This window comes from Microcaecilia unicolor, chromosome 10 (genome assembly GCF_901765095.1).
Source record: "Microcaecilia unicolor chromosome 10, aMicUni1.1, whole genome shotgun sequence".
NCBI classification, from domain to species: domain Eukaryota; kingdom Metazoa; phylum Chordata; class Amphibia; order Gymnophiona; family Siphonopidae; genus Microcaecilia; species Microcaecilia unicolor.
This window is the reverse complement of record NC_044040.1, coordinates 81,041,028-81,047,600: the sequence shown is the minus strand read 5'-3', so window position 1 is coordinate 81,047,600 and position 6,573 is coordinate 81,041,028.

The following is a 6,573-nucleotide window of genomic DNA, read 5'->3' as shown; positions in this document are numbered from 1 at the left end:
ACACAGCTATTTGATTATGGGGACATAAAACGAAAGATCAGTGCCAGACAGATGTAGAGAAGGAAATGAAGGACAAGAGGTGAGAGAAGAAATGGAAAGGCCAACCTGGAAAAATATTTGTAAGGCTGGCTCATGGAACATGGAAAAAAACTGAGACCAGCCAAATTCCCAGACAAAAAGGTAGACAGAATTATTTTGTGAATATACACACTCGCACATCTATATTCAGAACTGTTTATAATGTCTGCTTGTATACTATTACTCTGTTGTTTTGTTTGTTTATTATCATCATGCTGACCAAGATCCTGCAATACTAAATGCCTAACTACTAGCATTCTTCTACTACTCATGATGTATTGTAAGCCACTTTGAGCCTGCAAAGAGGTGGGATAAGGTGGGATACAAATACAACAAATAAATAAATAAAATACAAATTTAATATTTTGTAAGGACTGAGATGTACCTGCTTTGTAAAATGTACATTTTTTTTCTATTTTTATTTTGCAAAGTACAGGAGAAAATGCATTTCTGTCTCTTTTTACCAGTATTGCACTGTTTATGGAGTCTGGCTTCCTTGGGCAGAGGTGTGTGTGTGTGTGTGTGGGGGGGGGGGGGTCTTTATTTCAATTTTTGTTGTTGTTGTTGTTGTTCTTTCTTTCTTTTTCTTTTTTTCAGGCTCCCTATCTGTGTTAGATTGGTAGCATGGAATATTGTCACAATTTGGGTTTCTGCCAGGTGCTTGTGACCTGGCTTGGCCACTGTTAGAAACAGGATACTGAGCTAGATGTACAATTGGTCTGACCCAGTATGGCTACTCTTATGTTATATAGATGAGGGTCTGTCCTTCTTCTGCATGTGTGACTGAGGTGAAGCATTCTGCTAGCATGTAGTGTCTGTGTAGGAATGTGTAACAGTGCAGCTTTCCAGTTTCCCGATAATAGGTATATTGGTGTTCCAGCCCAGTGTAATATATATAGCACTGTCTTCTGATAGGTGGGTTAGGGCTGTTATGGTGTGGTAAGTTTTGTTCTATGGAAGTCCTTGCTAGTAAGGATTTCAGAATATCCACAATAAATATGCATGACATTGATTTGCATATACTCCTCCATTACATGCAAATCTTTCTCTTTCAGATTCATTGTGGTTAGCCTGAAAATCTGAATGGCAAAGGGGTACTCCAGGACCACTCATAGGTGGGTTAGGGCTGTTATGGTGTGGTAAGTTTTCAGTATAGGTTTTGGGTGTCTTTTTGCAGGGGGTTGTATTATTTCACAAAGTGTCTAGCCCTATTTGAAAGTAGGCTCTGGGAAGGGCCACCTTAGTGGCTTTCACCCAAAATAAAAATGTTCAAGATTAGTGTTCTTCACATCCCATAGAGTCACCACACAAACAAAAGCCCATCTGATTTAAACAGGGTGTCTAGCAGTGGAAGGAATGTGTGTGCTATTCCTGAGGTGATGGTCACGATTTGAATATTTTTATTTGTAGTTAAAGACAGGTTGCCTACTCTGGCCAGTCCAGGGACCTCTTCTGCGTCCTGCCTTCTGATGTAACTTACTGTTTCCTTGTAGGCAGGATGCAACAGAGATAGCCTGTAGTAATCGTTGCCACACAGCCCCTGAGCAACAACACAGACACTGCTGTGTAGCTGACACCAACCGGCGCCTATTTTAAAAAAGTCTGCTCCCCCTGAGAGCAAAAACCTGGCTACGCCTCTGAATCAAACCCAAGACATCTTGCCCCCCCATAAACTGGATCATACAGCTATCCAGCTATCCAATGCATGAAAACAATGATTCAGGATCCCAACCAGAAGGATATTAAAGATGTAATACCCTAAACAGCCAAACTATCAGAATTGCATTCACCCAACCTAACCAACTGAGGTGCAAACAGAAGTGTGCACTCTTCTCTTTCTATAGTCTCTTCATCAACAGTTGATAGTTAAGCTGAAGTAGTTCACTCATGTGCACCAACAGCAAGACATCAAGATAGCACAGCGCCTTATTATTCCACTGACACAGACACACTAATTGGGCCTTCAATAACCATAAATCCCCCTCCTCGGGGGCATAATCTTGGATTTTGCCAGTTTCAATTATATCCCAATACCACCCCAAACATATCTAAGATGCCCAAGAAAAGCAGGAAGTAAATTATTCAGTTCTGTTGTATATTATAACACATCATCTGCATACAAAGCAATAGATTGCTCTACTGCCTGTACCACCATACCCTTAAGCTGCAGAGAGTTCTGAACCAGACCCACAAGAGGCTCAATGAAAAGGGCAAATAAGAGCACAGAAAGTGGAAAAAAAGCTATCAGAATCCACCCATTCTCCTTCCTTCTCCGGCATCCCACCCTCCTATACGTGGTGTGTGTTTGGCACCAAACACAGCGCATGCAGTGGCGTTCCTAGGGGGGGGGCGGTGGGTGCAGTCCGCCCGGGTGCACGACGGGGGGGGGGTGCCGCGTGCGCCTGTCCTCCGTTGTTCCATGCTTCTTCTCTGCCCCGGAACAGGTTACTTCCCTTTCGCTGGGGGGGGGGGGGTCTGCGCTGCATGGGGGGGGGGGGCGCTGCACCCGGGGGGGCGGGGCGCATCGGCGATCTGCCCCGGGTGCCCCCCCCCAGGAACGCCACTGAGCGCATGCATGAAAAATAGCAGAAAGGACAGATTAAGAATAGGTAATTGAGACATTTTGTCGGGGGGGGGGCTAATACGTTGAGCCATTTTGTTGGGGGCTAATATGTTGGCGGGCCATTTTGTCATAGACTATTATGTCGGGGCCTTTTTTGTCAGGTTTTTTTTGTCAGGGCTATTTTGTCTTGAGGCTTTTTTGATGGGGTTGTTTTTACCTGGTACCAAATTATTAATGCACTTTAAAATGTTAATGCATTAATCATGTTACAAGTGCTAAATGTGCAGCCTTAATAATTTATATATTACATGTAAGCTCAGTCAGATCTCCATCCAAACTCTCATGTGCATGCCCACAGTGAAAGAAGTGCATCATGCAAAAAGGTGCATACTTGTACAGTGGTCGGCATGAATTATTAAACTGCCTTTGAGAAGAGAGAACTATTTAACTGGGAAATAAAACTAGCAGACTTTTTATGGGGATAGTATATCATCACTGGATGCTATAAACCTATATTTGCCCACACAAGAGTGGTTTAAGATGAGTTGAACACTAATGTACCATTGCCTTTTTAAAACCAAATTATCTGTGTAACATTAGTAATGTATTACTGTGTCTATAAATAATGATAATTATTATAGTGATGCTGGTTTATCTAAATTGGTCTTCCAAGAATAAGTACAAGTTTATTAACTGAAGAAATTAATGAATAGAGCTATAAAAAAATTAGTTTAAAGGAACACTGGTTCAATTTAGAAGGTTCATGAAAACCATTTTTCATTATTTGGCTTGCTGATAGAATAAGTATCAGTCAATTATAATATATTGCCTTCTAGTCTTTCCTCAAGAAATTCTTAAATTAGGACATTGTTATTGTCTATTTTTCAAAGATGAGTTTTCTATACTTTTATGATAGGTAACTGTACTTGTTGGAACAACTTTTCAAAGTTTTAGAACATTTATTGCAGATAAAATTAGTTAACCTGCCTTAATCAGTCATACCTGACAATGTGGAATTTTAAGACTTTACGCATCCTTCAGTATTCGTATAGTTCCATGAATGTTTGATGTGTATTTAAGTAAATGGGAGGCAGAAAAAATGACAATTCTTCATGTGACTGAAGAATGTGGAACAACAAGGAGTGGTGGGGGGGGGGGTGAGAGACTTGAAGGGTTAGTTAATGTATCAAGTGAATCTGAGATGTGTTTGTTTGTTTATATTTATTGTTAACTTGATATACTGTCCATTCTGTCAAGCAGGTCGTGGCGGTTTACAATTACTAAAAAAATCTATAAAACAGATTAAGAAAGAACACCATTGATTGATAGAAAGAAACATCCTTTCATACAAGTGAGAACAAACAGCATACTAAGGACATGCAGGAAGGTCAGTAGGCAAGTCAGTTAACAACCGTACCTGACAACAAAAGCCAAATTTAAAATATGGCTTTAAAATTTTTTTGAATTTTGATAGTGACTGTTCCAAATGGATATGGGAGGCAAATCATTCCATAACTTCAGAGCCAGATAAAAAGCGGATTGTCTTGTGCTTCATAGAGGGACATAATCGAAAGGGGCCCACGTTTTCCTGAGGACGTCCTCGCAAGACATCCTGGTGAAGGGACTGGGAAATCCGTATTATCGAAACAAGATGGGCATCCATCTTTCGTTTCGATAATACGGTCAGGGATGCCCAAATCGTGAAATTTAGGTCGACCTTAGAGATACTCGTCCTTAGTGATGGTCATCCCCGATTTTGGGCGATAATGGAAACCGAGGACGCCCATCTCAGAAACGACCAAATGCAAGCCATGTGGTCGTGAGAGGAGCCAGCATTCGTAGTGCACTGGTCCCCCTCACATGCCAAGACACGAAACGGGCACCCTAGGGGGCACTGCAGTGGACTTCAGAAATTGCTCCCAGGTGCATAGCTCCCTTACCTTGTGTGCTGAGTCCCCAAAACCCACTACCCACAACTGTACACCACTACCATAGCCCTTAGGGTGAAGGGGGCACCTAGATGTGGGTACAGTGGGTTTCTGTTGGGTTTTGAAGGGCTCACATTTACCACCACAAGTGTAACAGGTGGGGGGGGGGGGTAGGCCTGGGTCCGCCTGCCTGAAGTGCACTGCACCCACTAAAACGCTCCAGGGATCAGCACACTGCTGTCATGGAGCTAGGTATGATATTTGAGGCTGGCATAGAGGCTGGAAAAATATTCTTTAATTTTTTTTTGAGGGTGGAAGGGGGTTAATGACCACTGGGGGAGTAAAGGGAGGTCATCCCTGATTCCCTCCGGCGGTCATCTGGTCATTTAGGGCACATTTTTGTGGATTGGTCATAAGAAAAAGAACCAGGTAAAGTCAGCCAAGTGTTCGTTAGGGACGCCCTTCTTTTTTCCATAATTGGTTGAGGACGCCCATGGTTAGGCACGCCCCAGTCCTGCCTTAGGTACGCCTCCGATATGCCCCCGTGAACTTTGGTCATCCCTGCTATGGAAAGCAGTTGAGAACGCCCAAAATTTTTCGATTATGCCAATTTGGGCGACCCTGTGAGAAGGACGCCCATCTTCCGATTTGTGTCGAAAGATGGGCGTCCTCTTTAGAAAATAAGCCTGATAGTGTACCATTTTTGGTCCTGGCAAACTAGTCGGTGAGAATCTAGTGATTGCAGAGTTCTAACAGGGGTAATGGAATAGTTAAGAACTAAGGCCCCGATGCTCAGAAGCAAATATGGGTGCTAGAGGCCATTAGCACTGGACTAGCGCACATCTATATAAATAATTCTCACCTCCAACGTTCTGAATCTCACTATGTGGCAGGGAAACACTGAAGCCCTGTAGTCTTCTAGGCTGTCTCATCACCACTCACTCTCACTCTCACTCATAGACCCGCCCTCAGCCATGCCCCATCCAAACATAATTCACAACCCCAACATTCTAAATGTAAATTTGTAGTTGTAAGATCCCATGAGTGTCTGCCCCGCCCTTGCGTCACAACGTGATGATGTGAAGGGCGGGGCTATGACACTCAGCCAATCGCCAGTTCCACCACCCTCCGAGGCCCCCCCCCCCCCGACGCACAGCCAGAAACAGCGACCTACGCAGGGCCTCCACCCCCCCCCACGCACAGCAACAACACCGCTACGCAAGGGGAGGAGTGCCGTCCAAACACCTGATCCACCAGGACCCCGAAGCTGCTGCCCTCAAAAACTACCCACCTGCACCCTCCCAACGCTGCCGTCCTGCGCCCTCACGACGCTGCCCTCCAAACACCTCACGACACTGCCGCACGAATACCTTGCTAGCGTCCGTTTCATTGCTCACAGAAACGGGCCTTTTTACTAGTATTACTAATGCAGAATGCTTAGAGGGCTCTAGTGTGGGGAACATGAGCACGCCAAAGGATGGCTCAAATAGCATGCTAATAGTCAAAAGAGGTAATTTCCTATTCTCTCTCAATGCTCAGAAGAACTGTGCACAAACCAAGCTGTACTGCTGCAGAAATAACACCAGGAGGAGAATCAGTGAAGCATATTAGCTCATAAACTAATAAACCAATGACACCAATATCATGGTCTGTCTCCTGTGCAGAGTGATAAGAGAAGCCAGTACAGTTTCTGTACTAAATCCTGGCACAAAGCTAAATTGATACTAGCAATTTTCAGCTGGATCAAAGTGTTAGTGTCAGGTTTGAGTCCTGAATTAGCTGTGAAGGAGAAATCACAAGCTGAACTTTATTTGGAAGTTTTCACTTATTTGTATACCTCTTGGAAATGAACAGGCATCCAGAGAAAATGAAATTGGGCATCCTTACTTTAGCATGATCACGCTATTTAGCTTCCCCTTGGTAAATAACAGTCTCACCCAATTTAGCCAATGCATTTTCAGGTTTCAGTGCTTAAGAATCGTATGACTACTATGTTGGGACATT